Here is a 15,292-nt window from a genome sequence, read left to right on the forward strand (position 1 = left end):
CATATAAAATGTTGTAAGAGATATGAATATATAATTGACAGCGTCTAATAAATATCTCATAAGAATAAAAATAATAACTAAATAATTAAATAAAATAATTTAAATTTCCTTTTCACCGACTCAAGGGTCAGCCCAATCAATTAAGAAGTTCTGTTTTAATATAAGAAATGGGTCTAATTTTTTTTAAAAACAAAAATAATTTTAATGATTACAAATAACACATCAAATATACAATTGTATATTAACAAAAAAAACACTAAAAAACTTAAAGTATTATTTAAATTATAAATTTTTTATATAAATTTTATATTTTAAATATTTTTATTTAATTTTATAAAGGGTGAATGGAATTATAGTGGAAGTTACTATAAAATTAGGAGTGTTGGGAATTCTTGGAGAAGGACATAGGAAAATTTGTGCACGAGTTTTTCTGAAAATGCTCGTCTTTCGAAAGCAATCACCGCATCTTTTATAGTTTTAATTCCGAAGAATGTTAACCCTCGAGGATTGAAGGAGTTTAGACCCATATGCCTAGTAGAATGTCTGTCTATACAAAAATTTGTCTAAAATTCTTGCTAACAGATTAAAGAAATTCTTTGACGGCGTCATCTCATCAACTCAAACTGCCTTTGTTCCAAGAAGACAAATTTTAGATGGAGTGTTGGCTCTGAATGAGATTATCGACCACGCGATTAAGGAGAACAAAGAGTGCTTTGTATTCAAGGCGGACTTTGAACAAGTGTACGATTGCGTCAATTGGAATTATTTGAGAATGTTGCTTATCAAATTTGGCTTTGGCTCAAAGTGGTGTCAATGGATGGAGGCTTGCATTTTTAATAGTTCCATGTCTATTTTGGTTAATGGTAGTCCAGCCAACGACTTTACGGTTGAGAGGGGATTAAGACAAGGTGATCCCCTATCACCTTTCTTATTTACATTGATAGCGGAAGGACTAGCTGGATTATTTCAAAAAGCTGTGGAGGAGGGACGGTTCGAAGGGTACAAGCTGAACGAGGAAACTGAAGTCTCGTTGCTGCAATTCGCGGATGACACAGTGGTGGTGGGCAGGGGCAGTTGGAATAACCCGTGGTGTATCAAGGCAACCTTCAGGGGATTCGAATTAGTCTCTGGCCTGAAGGTTAATTTTTTCAAAAGCAAGATCTATGGTGTGAACATGAAATTAAGAGGAGTTTTTAGTGAGCGCGTCCAGTTTCCTGTATTGCTGCAGAGACTATTCCGTTCAAATTTTTAGGTATACCGGTGGGTGCGAATCCAAGAAGGTGTGCAACATGGAACTTTGTTGTTGACAGTTTGAAGAAGAAATTATCAACATGGAAGGCTCGTTTATTGACCATTGGAGGGAGAGTAACGCTGCTGAATTTGGTGTTATCAAGTATACCAATTTACAACATGTCTTTTTACCAAGCCCCGGTCAAAATCATAAAAGAGGTGATCAAGATCCAGAACAGATTTTTATGGTGTGGTAAGGAGGATAAAAGGTGAATTAGTTGGGTGAGATGGAATAATGTGTGTAAACCAAAAGACGAAGGCGGCCTCGGCATAAGAAACATTGGGTACTTTAACAAAGCATTACTTTGTAAGTGGAAGTGGAGAGTATTGAAGGAGGACGGATCCATTTGGAGAAGAATTTTGAGTGCACGATATGGAAACATAGTACACGCTGTGATGATGGGCCAGGAATTCAAAACAAAACGAAAGGATTCAGTTTGGTGGAAGGATATGATAGCAACAAGTTTTGTTAAAACTAACGTCTCTGATTGTTTTGCAGGTAACATTTCTTTCATCGTGGGCGCAGGAAATATAGTGTTATTCTGGCATTGCAAGTGGCTTGGTGAGTTTCCACTTAAAATTTCTTTTCCCGGGCTGTTCAATTGCTGCACCAAGCCGAAGGGACTGATTTGTGATATGGGAAGCATGAGCGCAAACGGAGGGGCTTGGGATCTGCATCTACAGGCTGACACTGTGCTGGCTGATCCGCAGCTAGCAGTGGAGGCTTTTGATCTCTTTGAAATTTTACTTACAATGAATTTCAACTCAGCAGTGGGGAATTCGTTTAAATGGTAGCCGAACAAGGACGGATGCTTCTCGGTTAAGAGTTGTTACAAAAGCTTGAGGGAGAAGGATCTTGAAGTTGTGCTACCTAGTAACACAAACGCGATTCTGCACCGATTATGGAAGAGTGGAATTCCCTTAAAAATCAAAATCTTCGGGTGGATAGTGATGATAAACTGATTGGCAACTAGAGATCAATTGGCAAAGAGAGGGATCAACCTTGACGAAGAAGACAAGGTGTGTGTTTTATGCGGAAACCATTTTGAAGACTTGGAACATTTATTCTTTAAGTGTGTCGTTACGTTAAGAGTGTGGGGTCGTATTTTTTTGTGGCTGGAAATATACATGGGTGAGGAGTATGTTTGGGGAAGCCACTTTACTCAATTTACTACGGTTTTGGCTGGGAAAATTAAGAGGAGGAATATGGTCATGATATGGTTAGCTGTGCTTTGGTCCATTTGGATTACAAGAAACAACATTACTTTGACAATGGCAGCTGCATACTTGAAGATTTCGTGATGAATGTTAAGATTGTGTCTTGGAATTGCATGGCCTTTAGCAATAGGGTAAAGCATGTCACAAATTTATACAATTGGATGCATCTCCTTTAGATTTCTTGAACAATGTTTAAAGTTATTGTTAACATGGTTCCCTTTGTATTGGGTTGAGTACTCCTAGTACTCGATTTAATATAATTTTGTTTATAAAAAAAATTATTAATTGTTTATTTTTATGCTTTATTTCAACATTATGTTTGTATTTTTATAAAAAAAAAAAGTTATTTTTATTTTTGGAAAAATTAAAACGCGAGGCTTTTATAAAATAATTTTTCAAACGTTGAAGCAAGAAGAAATTAAGTTTATCAAACATATATAGCCTGACAAGCTGTAACCTTATAACAAACACTATCCTTTCCATTTTATCTCATTGAGTTTTTTAGATGGATCCTATTTAATTTTTTATAATTATATACTTTTTCCAATTATTTTAACAACTATATTAAAATTTATAAATATCCATAAAACTTAACAAAATCTCTAAATTGGATCTCACTACACACTATATTTAATATAGGAACATGATTTACTACATAGACGTTCTCATATTAAAGCACACTCTTTTGAGCAAATTATCCAAATTTTTTTGACAGTGTAGCTTTGGATATCATGAAACAAAGCCGACATGACACTAACAATGTGCTCTTAATACTCTTCTAAGAGCAACTCCAACCGTGAATTTATTTTTGGATTTTTTATGGGACCTATTAAACCACCTCAGCTTAAAGCAACTCAACTAATTTTTCATTCATATTGGATCTCACAACTTTACTTTATTTATTAATATTTTATTCATATTAAATTTTATAGCAATTAAAATAATAATTTTAATTATTTAAATTAAAATTGATATAAAATAAATAAAATTCAAATTAAACTTATAATTTAAAATGATAATTAATATTAATCTCAAATACATGACATATAATTAAAAACAATAAAAATAAATAACATCACATAATAAATTAAACTTAAATTTCATCATCTACATGTCCAAAACGTTCTCAAATATACTCGACTAAATCTCCTTGAAGTTGACGATGAACTTGTTTTTCTCGAATACTTGCTCTTCTTTGTAGTCTTGTTGCAAGATTCGGATGAGGACCGCTAAATGTTTCGGTTGTTGAGTTGTTGTCATCCACATTATCATAAGAGTAATCAAAATTACCTTCATATGTATGTCGTTCGTCTTCCACAATCATGTTGTGCAATATGATGCATGTATATATGGTATGCTTGAGGGTGTCCATGTGCCAGGCACGTGCTGGGCCACGTATAATTGCAAATCGAGATTGAAGCACTCCACATCTTTTCTAGCTGATTCTTGATGTTGAGCAAATAAATTTTTCTTTTCTCCCTGTGGCATTGAAATGGTCTTGACAAATGTATCCCACTCAGGGTATATACCATCTGCTAAATAATACCCCATATTATATGGTGTCCCATTGATTGTATATTGCACATTGGGAGCATGTCCTTCCAAAATATCATTAAACACGTTGGATTGGTTTAGCACATTAATGTCACTGTTTGAACCTGCAATACCAAAAAAAGCATGTCAAATCCATAAGTCTTGTGATGCCACTGCTTCAAGCATGATTGTGGGCTTACCATGATCACCTCGACAAAACTGTCATTTCCATGCAACAGGACAATTTTTCCATTCCCAATGCATACAATCAATGAAACCCAACATACCTGGAAAGCCACGTGGCTCTCCCATTTGTAAAAGATGTTCAACATCAGTGTTGTTATGCTTTCTCAAATACTCAGCCCCAAATACATCATTCACGCCCTGAACAAATCTTTGTAAGCACTCAATTGAAGTGCTTTCACCGATTCAAACATATTCGTCTACAATGTCAGCAGCAGACCCATACGCCAACATACAAATAGCAAATGTACATTTCTACAATGGTGAAAGACCCATTTTACCAGTTGCATCGACCCTCATTTGGAAATATTCATCATGATTTCCAAGGGCATCTACAATTCGAAGAAATACATGCCTATGCATTCTGAACCTTCTTCGAAATTGAACATCTGTGTATACTGGATTTTCCGAGAAGTAGTCATTAAACAATCGATTATGCCCTTCGTCAAGACCTCGATCTATCGTTGTTCTTCTCTTTGGCCTAGAGGAACTTCCAGATTGAAGTTCATTCTGAAGCTGTTGTTCTTCATCATTGTCGTCCATAAATTCTTCTTCAACCAACTCCCAAAATTCTTGATCGTAATTATCTGAATTGTCTGAATCCATTTTAGTAAATAATGAGAGAAGAATAAGATGAGAATGAGAAAACAATGACATAAGTGGTAGTATATATAATGGTTTGAATAACGGCTAGTTTGAATAACGGCTAGTGTGAATGACATAATATTTATTATAATTTAAAGTGGTACTAATGACCATGTTACATAGGTGTTGATAAATTAAAGTGGTACTAATGACCATGTTACATAGGTGATACTAACTACATTCCATATTTTTTTTCATCTTATTACAATATTTTTCATGAATATCTCGTTGACTATTGCTCATAGTAGAAGTGTCTTTCATCATTAGTTGCACCACCTTTAATTCTATCTCGTCCTCCTTACTTTGTGCTAGTCTTTTCATTGAAACTGCTCTTTTATTCCTTGCATTTTAATTGTCTCTTTAACTTTTCCCGCGATTGCACACGATACTGGTTATAATTGACAGCGACTCTTACCCAAAAACTCTCAGCCTTTTGATCAACTCCCACAATTGGATCCTTTGGAACATTGAGCCATGATTGGATAAGTAGTATATCCTCATCCCTTGTAAATTGCTCTCGATATTTTTTTTTAACAACAACCCTTTCTTCTTTTATGGTGGAACTTGAGTAGAAAATGGTGGCACCGGTGGAATTTGAGAATTTTGAGGATTAGGATTTTGATAATTTTGCATGAAATTGAACATAAAATTTGAGGTAATTTGAAGTAAAAAATGAAAATTTGAGTTAAAATGATGAAATTGTGAGAGAGCAATTTGAAATTGAAGAGAAAATAAAAGTGCTGGTAAAATTTGTGTTTGTAAATTGTTTTCAAAAAACTATATTTATAACAAAAAATAACTTTAAAAAAAAATTAAAAAAAGTAACTAGCCGTTGAACGGCTACTTTTAATTTTATAACATTAAAATATTATAAAGGATTGTTGCATATTTATGGAGTGTTGATCAGGTGGAGTAATGTTGAAATGAAAAAGTAAGTTTTTAATGTTTGCCACGCTGGCAAACCAATCTCACGAACCTCCGCTAGAGGTGGTCTAAGAATAGTTTCACCGCTATAGTAAAAGTTAAATATGATGTAACTTTTAGTTGTTGGAACAACCTGCAAAATAAAAAAAAAAAAATCAATAATCTAAACTTGATAAGACTTCTTACAGATTAATAGCATATAATCACATACCATTTGAAAATTTCTTTACCCACCTCCCTATGGAGATCACCCCCAGCGAAAAACCAAAACTGCCACTGCTTCGGAGATGCATCTCCGAAGTTTTTTTTTTTTGAATTTTCATACATTTCGGAAATGCATCTCCGAAAACACCAAAAAAGTGGTGTTTTCGGAGATGCATCTCCGAAGTTAAAAAAATTTAAAAACGTGAATATTTTCGGAAGTTCATTTCCGAAAATATTCCTGCATATACAAATTTCCCTCCTTCACTATTTCATCATTTCTCTCCAAAACATCTCAAAACCCTCTCCAAAACCCAATCAATCTCCATCCATTTTTCGCCCTAAAATCAAGTTTCAAACCGTTGATCACGTTAAAGGGAGCATAGAAAGCTACAATTTCAGGTAAACATCACTCATTTCATCCCCTATTTCACTACATTGATTGAAGAAATTTCTGCTGAAAACTGATATGGTTCGGAAGTTCATTTCCGAAATATATTACCTAATAAATTTCGGAAATGAACTTCCAAAATATGCCCTGGCAGTTAAAAAAAACAGTTTTGGCCAATTTTGCTAATTTATTCATTTGTTAGGTATGGTGCATCCGGACAACATTGTGCGAGACGGTGGAGTATTAGTTCCGGAAATTGTCAACGTTAATAACGATCCGATTATTGACGTTACTCCTATGATCGATGCGGTCGATGTTCGGCAACATTTTACAAATGATTAGAGCTTCGGTAGTCGCGAACAATTGATTGATTGGGTTCGGAAGGAAGCTAACAAACATGGATTTGGAATTGTTATTTTAAGGTCGGACAACGGAAATAGTAGGCGGAAAGCTTTTGTTGTTTTGAATTGCGAACGGGGTGGTAGTTATGTACAATCAAACCGGGTGCTAAAACACGAGGACACGGGATCGAGAAAGTGCGGGTGTCCGTTTAAGTTGCGTGCTACTCGGAGGGTTGATGATTTGTGGCGGTTAACCGTAATTTGTGGAATTCATAATCATGCCTTGGATGTCAAGTTACACGGACATCCAATGGCGTGCCGTTTGTCCTGCGAAGAGAGGAATGTGATATCGGACCTAACGATAGTCAAAGTGGCGCCTCACAACATACTTGCCGATTTGAAGCGTAAGAATCCGGATAGCGTTTCAAATATCAAGCAAGTTTACAATGAACGGCACAATCTCAAAGTATTGAATATGGGCCCTCGGTCGGAAATGCAACAACTTTTGAAACTACTAGACGATAACAAATATGTTTCAAGATTCCGAACCTCCGAGGATAAAGTTACGGTGCGTGATATTTTTTGGACTCATCCCGAAAGTATCAAATTTATTCAACACATTTCCAACCGTTCTAGTCATGGATTCGACGTACAAGACAAACAAATATAGGCTTCCGCTTCTAGAGATCGTCGGTGTGACCTCGACGGACAAGACTTATTCGGTGGGGTTTGCTTTTTTGGAGTGTGAAAAAGAAGAAAACTTTACGTGGGCCTTGGAAATTTGCAAGTCTTTGTTAGTTGATCAAGAGGTTATGCCAAACGTCATTGTCACCGATCGGGACAATGCTTTGATGAATGCGGTCGATACCGTCTTCCCGACATCTACCACTTTACTTTGCCGGTATCACATAACTTGCAACGTGAGAAGCAAGTTGAAACCCGTGGTTGGGACAAAAGATAGGCCGGATGAAAATGGTAAAGTTGTCAAAGCCGGTGTTGTGGTTGATAGGATAATGGCGGCATGGAGGGAAATTTTGGATGCATACTCCGAAGAGGTGTATACCGAGAAATTGGTACACTTTAGGTCTTTGTGTGGTTCCATTAAGACTTTTTGTCATTACGTCGAATCCACATTCTTGACAAAGTTAGAGAAAAAGTCGTGTGCGCTTGGACAAATCGGGTTAGACATCTTGGTTGCACCACGACTAACCGAGTTGAATCCGTACATGCGGTCTTCAAGAGGTGGTTGGGTGATAGCAAGGGAGATTTGTGTCGGGGATGGGACACCGTGAACCAAATGCTTGAAAATCAACACAATGAAATTCAAACATCGTTTGGTCGGAGCAAGACGGTTATGGAACACCGGTATAAGGGCCAAATTCTATTCTCCCAATTGATTTACAACATATCTCGAACGAGTTTGAATTTTTTGTTTCATGAAGTTAAGCGGTCGGAGACCACGGGGACGGATAGTTCATCATGTGGGTGCACCATTAGAACTACATACGGCCTTCCGTGTGCTTGTATAATTTCAAAAAAGAAGAAGTTGAATTCACCAATACGCATGGATGAGGTAGCCGACCATTGGAAGAAACTTCGTTTTGATGATTTTGCCCCGCCGAAGGAAAATGACTCCAAAATCACCATCTCCGACGAGTTGGAAGTGATAATGGAGAAGTTTTCTAAAGCGGACGACACAACAAAAATGCACATAAAAGAACAATTGCGAAAGATCGCATTTCCGGAGACCACCGATTTGAAACCGCCATCTCAACCGGTTAAAACGAAAGGTGCACCGAAAAAGTCCAAAATTACACAAGATGACACATCAACAAAACGATCTCCTTCCTACTTTGAACATGTTGATGCATCGTTTCCGGAAATTCATGAGACACCGAAGTCTAAGTGTAGTGGTAACAAAGGAGCCCGTATTTCGAAGCCACCTCGCACACCGCCGATCAAAAAATCACCAATTGTCTACATTGATGAGATGCCACTTTTTATGCACAAATATATCGATAACATCGTTGATGTTGGAGGCGACGGCAATTGTGGATATCGGGTCGTTGCGGGTTTGCTCGGTAAAGGGGAAAATAATCACACTTTAGTCCGACGGGAACTCATTGCAGAGTTGACTTCGTATCGGGACATCTACGGCCGACTATATGAAAATCAAGAAAAGTTTGCGAAAATTCATGATGCACTTGTTCCATCACTTACCGGTATCGCTCCGGTTTCGAAGTGGATGTCATTCCCCGTGATGGGTCATCTAATAGCAAGTGCATATGATATGGTGTGCGTCGATTTGACGAGGTTTGGACTAAGTGAGACTTTCTTTCCACTTCATAGTCGACCGCCATTGGACGCGTCGGGCCGCATCATATGCATCGGGTATCTACGATCGCGGCACTTCGTTCAAGTGTTTTTGAAACCGGGTTGTCCTATACCGGCTACTTCTTGTCAATGGACGGCACATCGTTCAAATGAGGCGGAGACTTGGCCGGATCCGTTCGTTTCGAGAATGGCGGAGTTTGAAGAAATGATGAGCAAAGAGCGCGAGCAAAATAGAGAGCGGTCGAAGAACGTGCCTATTTTGGACTTAGGATCCACCGATTGGTTCGGTGAATTTTAGTTCGTTCCGGATCGTTTTTGTTTGTAACGATCATTTTTTGTATGTATTGTTGTTTATCATGTAAAATCGGACTGATTCAATACATATATAATATAAGTATGTTATATGTCATCTTTGTCTAATTTATGTTTAATGTCAATTCCATTTGTTCAATTTACACAACACACTAAGTAATCAACAAAATGTAAAATTTATGTCTGTTTCTGCATAATTCGGAAATGAACTTCCGAAATATACATGTCTGCCTCCTATTTTCGGAAGTTCATTTCCGAAATGTCCCCTGAGGCAAGATAAGGTTTGTTGGGCCATCAATGCTCCAATAAGTCTATAAATACTATACACTCTTCTTCATCCTCTTCACACCACAAAACACAAATGACACAAACCTACCCCCACCTAGCATTCGTGTACTTTGAAACCGGCTACCCGATGCCGTTCCAATTTCGCTTCTCGCGCGACACGCCGTTTGCGGAGTTGATACCGTCGCTTAACACGCTTTTACGCTATCCCGAGAATCGAAAGGTTGTCAAGCTCGAGTACCGCTCGCCATCGCTTAACGACGAGGGAGGCATTAAGTTCACACCTTTTGAGATCAAGAACGACGAAGATTTAGCGGTTTTGTGGACAACGTTCGACCGATTTTCTTCGAAGGGCCCGATCGAGTTGGACGCGAAACTTCAAAGATCGGCGGACAACGTTATCAAAATGTTGACTCATCCCCACCTACCCGTGTTCAACAATATGTAACTTTAATTTTCAGTAATATTATCGTTGTAATCTTCACCCGATTAAATAAAGCGAATCGTTGTTGTTTTTCATTTTTCTTCTGTCCAGACATAAATTCGGAGGTTCATTTCCGAATTCCCTCAAGGGGGGTGCGTTCGGATATGAACTTCCGAAAACACCACATTTTCTGAAAAGTAACTTTATTTCGGAGATGCATCTCCGAAATCAATATTTTATATTTAAAAAAACACGTTTTCGGAGATACATTTTCGAAAACACCTTTTTTTACAAAAAAAAAATACCTTTTCGAAAATGAACTTCCGAAACAAGGGGTAGTGTGGTAAATTCACCAGGGATGGACAGGAAGGTTAGGAGGTGGGTGAAGAAATTTTCTACCATTTTTATTTACTTTCCAGTGACGTAAACCTAGGTTACTCAAATATCTCTCTAAAACATTAACTATAAAAGCAATATTAGAACGAGTACAAATTTGATCACACATTTAACTACCAACAACAAAAATATGAGGGGCTTTTTCTATTTCAAATGTTTCTTTATTATTTTGAGGACATTGTGATTTTGATAACATATCCCCCTTTTTGACGTAGCCTCTTATTAAACTGGCTATTAAGCAGAAGAATAGTAAAAATGTTCCTAGTGTTCTTTAAATAAATGCATTGATATGAGACATTCTCATTGAATATAAAACAAGCGACTGCATGTCTTAATTCATAAACATATTTTTTTAGCCTAAAGACTAAGTGTTACTTTTCTTCTCCTCTGTGAGCTTGACTTGTTGGTTTGAGCTTATGTAGGACACAACAACAAATCAACTGAGTCACAACTTTTGATTATTTATTTTCTTTGTTTTATATTTATTAACACTTTTTCTTTCTTTTTTTTTTTTCTTTTTTCATTTTGCTAATCTTTGATAGTTTTGAGAACGAATGTTTGAATAAAAATTTATTTAATTATAAACATACTATTTTGCTATCATTGTTTGAAATTCATTCAAATTAAAATCACATTTAAATGACATTCAAACTAAAAGTTACAAACTAAAACATTAAGTTTTTAACATATTTAAAATCATACAAACCAAAATAACATTCGAATACATTTACATATATAGTTTGAATAATAATATTTAAAAACCTTAAATTACTTAATTATTTAAATTATTTATAAGTGACATAAACATATTCAACTATATTGGTATTAAATCATTATTAAAAAATGGAGTGAATCATCAAATTTCAGAGGGTGAATAATTTGTGTATTTTTTTACATGAAAATTTTCCTTAAATGACCTATATATTATAGAGAAATTTGACTATTAATCTTAAAATCTTTGATGACTTGACTTGAATCCTCTCTTTTATTTTTCTCTTTTTTACTCTCCATCCTCTTTATCTCTTACTTAATTTCACTCTCACTCATCATTAAAAAAACAAAATACAATTAAGAAAGAGAGAATGAAATTAAGAGAGAGATAGAGAGGAAGGAGAGAAAAATGAAGGAGAAGGTCCAAAGTGTTGATGACAATATCCAAATGAGTTTTTTAGAATTGTTTCCTCTCTCGATTGAAAGAACTTGACTATCATAGAATTTGTAGAAGTGTAATTTATATAAGGTACAATATTAGCATTTTTTATCTCTTAAGGCTAGGTTTGTTGGCGAAAATTTGGACTTGAGTTGAGACTATTCTCTTCTCAAAGTTTCATGTTTGAATTTGGTTTGTGCTAACATTTTTTGTTTTTGTATGGTCTTTTTTGTAACACCTAAGGCCAACGAGAGCGGGGAGTGATTATCGGTTCACGAGGCATGACAACGAGACTCTCCCGAGGCTGAAGAGGGCAAGGAGTGGTTGACGAATTCACATCGGAATGAGAGGGATCCTGAGGCTGCATAGATATGAGATTGTATGGTTGAAGGAAGGCTTATAAAGATTGATTGGTACTACATATACCAACAAGATGCATCTTTTTTTCGGTAGCCTAATTGATAAGATCTCCACAGTTAAATGTGCTTGACTTGGAGTAGTATTTGGATGGGTGACTTTTTAGGAAATTTCCTGTAATACGTGTAACACCCGTATAATTTTAATATTAATTTAATTGGATTATTGAATTAATAATTAGAATTATTAGGGATTTTGTGAAAATAATGATTAAATGATGGTTTATGGCATTTGGGTCATATGAGTAATTAGTAAAAGAGGGAGGGTGGTTTTATAATCCTTTTTACTAAAATATTATTATTTTCATAATTGGGATTTGGGAAGAAGAAAGAACGTGAAAGAGCAAAGGGACTGAGAACACGAAGAGCTGAAGGAGATCTGTAGAGGGAGAGACCAAAGATCAAGAACAAGTATCTGAGGTAAGGGGGGACTCTCCATTTAATCTCTATTATCGTGTTATGAGTAGTAATGTTGATTAGGGATATTGTTTGGTTGATTGATTCTAATTTCTGAAATATTCATCTGTGTTCATTATTTGGGTTTGAACTGTAATCCCTAACAATTGATAGATTTAGGGTATGATGAATAGAATTGGTTAGAGAATCATATGCTATTGTTTGTGGATGAATTCGTACACTGTTAGATGCATTTTTTCTGGTTTTTGGACTCAATTTCGTAGACTGGTATGAGTGGGAACGAATGGGTTTTTGGACTGTGTCGAATTCTGCAGGTTACTGGGCATTTTCTGGTGTTTCGCGTATGAAACAGTGCCATACGCGTATGGCATGAGGCTGATACGCGTATGGGGGACACTCCCAAGGGGCTATACGCGTATGATACGCAGTTGCCCTGTCCCAAGAACCATGTACTGGTGTGTTGCGTATGAGAGCGTATGAGGATGCTCATACGCGTATGGGAATAATTAAAGAGGAAAATTATTCTGGTGATACGCGTATGGCAAGGCTGATACGCGTATGGAATTTTGGAAAGAGGAAAATGACTCTGGTGATACGCGTATGGAGAGCTGATACGCGTATGGGATGGTTTACAGGCTATTTTGTGTTCTGGTAAATTGCGTATGATACGCGTATGAGGCAGGGTGATACGCGTATGGACGCGTATAGACCATATGATACGCGTATGGCGTGCTGTGTGTGAAATTTCTGTTTTGTGATTTTTCTGGAAAGTTCGATGATGTGTAACTTTCTGTTGGTATGTTTATTTGTGTACTGTTTAGTACTGTGTAAACCTTGTGATGTGATTCTGTGGTTTACTGATGATTGAATATGTTGAATGATGTGATATATATATGAACATGCTTGTTGTTGATAATGGTGATGATGGAATGAGTATAGTTGATGCTACTCATAGATTGGTAATGATGAAAGTATGTTATATATATGTTACATGCATTCATAAATATGAGTTGAATCCTATATGATGAGAGGATTCATCGAGGGGCAGAATTCCCATTGTGTGGAATTCGTGCTGGCAGGGCCGTTTCTGAATTGATGATAGATCGGTCGGTGGATGATTCCACTGGTGATAATTGGTACCACATGCATAGTGTCAGTTTCATACATGTGCATGATTTGTTATAATATGATCGTATATGTTATGTGATGATTGTCTGTTTATCTGGGAATATATGAATGGTGATTGTCTGAATATGAAACGATTGGGTGAATGATATAACTATGATATGTTATTATTTATGATGTGATAACATTGGTTAACTGTGATGAGACTCACCCTTACTTGTTGTCATTTTTCAGATTGAGGATAGCGGCGCGACTTGGTGAGGATTAGCTCATAAGTCGGTTGTTAGTTATAGTGTCGGTGTCATGCTCTGGTAGATGTAACACTGGGAACACGTTTGTCTTTGAGTTGGTTATAACTCTATTTGGTTGTTAATTGAGTCAGATACATTATGAGGAATGTTGACTCTGTGTGTTTTCAATTCCGCTGTGTAAAACATGATTTATTTAATGTGTTATAATTTCAGTTGTTTTCAGTGAATGCATGACTATACTGACGTGGTGTTTTATTATTTATGAATTGTGATACCCCTTGCATGCTTACTCTGATTTAATAATTATTATTTGCCGCGGGTTATTAGAGGGGTGTTACAATAGTGGTATCAGAGCATAGTCGGTCGTTGTGACCAGAGTCTTGTGTCAGTCTTTTGTGTATGCGACTAATACGGGTTATTGTCGATACTTTTGTTCTGACTGGGTTATTTGGGGTTAAGCAGAACAATGGCTGGAAGAGGAAGAAACGATGATGCACTCGCTGAGGCTCTGGGCATGATTGCTGGTGTACTTGGAGGAGGGACTGTAGGAGCAGGGATTGGTGCTGATAGGCAACTGGGGAATTTTCAGAGAAACAATCCTCCAATGTTCAAAGGCACGCATGATCCAGAGGGTGCTCAGAAATGGCTCAAGGAGGTCGAGAGGATTTTCCGAGTCATTGACTGTGCTGAGAACCTTAAGGTGAGGTTTGGCACTCACATGTTATCTGAGGAAGCTGACGACTGGTGGTTGTCAACTAAGGCTGAGCTGGATGCTGGTGATACGGCAATTACCTGGACTGTATTCAGGAGAGAATTTCTGAGGAGGTATTTTCCTGAGGATGTCAGGGGAAGAAAAGAAGTTGAATTTCTGGCACTGGTGCAAGGCAATATGTCGGTGCCGGAGTATGCTGCCAAGTTTGTGGAATTGGCAAGGTACTATGTGCACTATAATGAGGACGAAGCCAGTGAGTTCTCGAAATGTGTCAAATTTGAGAATGGTCTTCGTGACGAGATCAAGCAAGGTATCAGGTACCAGAGAATCCGGAAGTTTGTTGACCTGGTGGATTGTAGCAGGATTTTTGAGGAAGATAATATCAAGCTGAAGTCATCTCACTCTCGCGAGTTGGTTGACAGAAAGGGTAAGAAGCCTATGGATAGAGGTAAGCCATATGGTAGGGGTAAACCTGTGGATTGGAAGAAACCCAGTGGGGGAGATTCCAGTGCCCGTATCAGGTGTTACAATTGTGGCGAGATGGGACATCGTAGGAATGAATGCAAGGTTGATCAGAGGAAGTGTTACAAGTGTGACCAAGTGGGTCATATTGCGGCTGACTGCAAGAAAAGGATTGTGACTTGTTTCAACTGTGGAGAAGAAGGTCACATCAGTCCTAATTGT

The 15,292-nt window shown here is 37.1% G+C and overlaps 1 pseudogene; it reads right to left on the reverse strand.

Annotated features, from left to right (window-relative positions):
- The window catches only part of LOC131598388 (uncharacterized), a 57,893-nt pseudogene extending 53,003 nt beyond the window's left edge, over positions 1-4,890 (reverse strand).
- Positions 4,891-15,292: the final 10,402 nt, after the last annotated feature.

The sequence above is a fragment of the Vicia villosa genome, linkage group LG4, assembly GCF_029867415.1.
Source record: "Vicia villosa cultivar HV-30 ecotype Madison, WI linkage group LG4, Vvil1.0, whole genome shotgun sequence".
NCBI classification, from domain to species: Eukaryota; Viridiplantae; Streptophyta; class Magnoliopsida; order Fabales; family Fabaceae; genus Vicia; species Vicia villosa.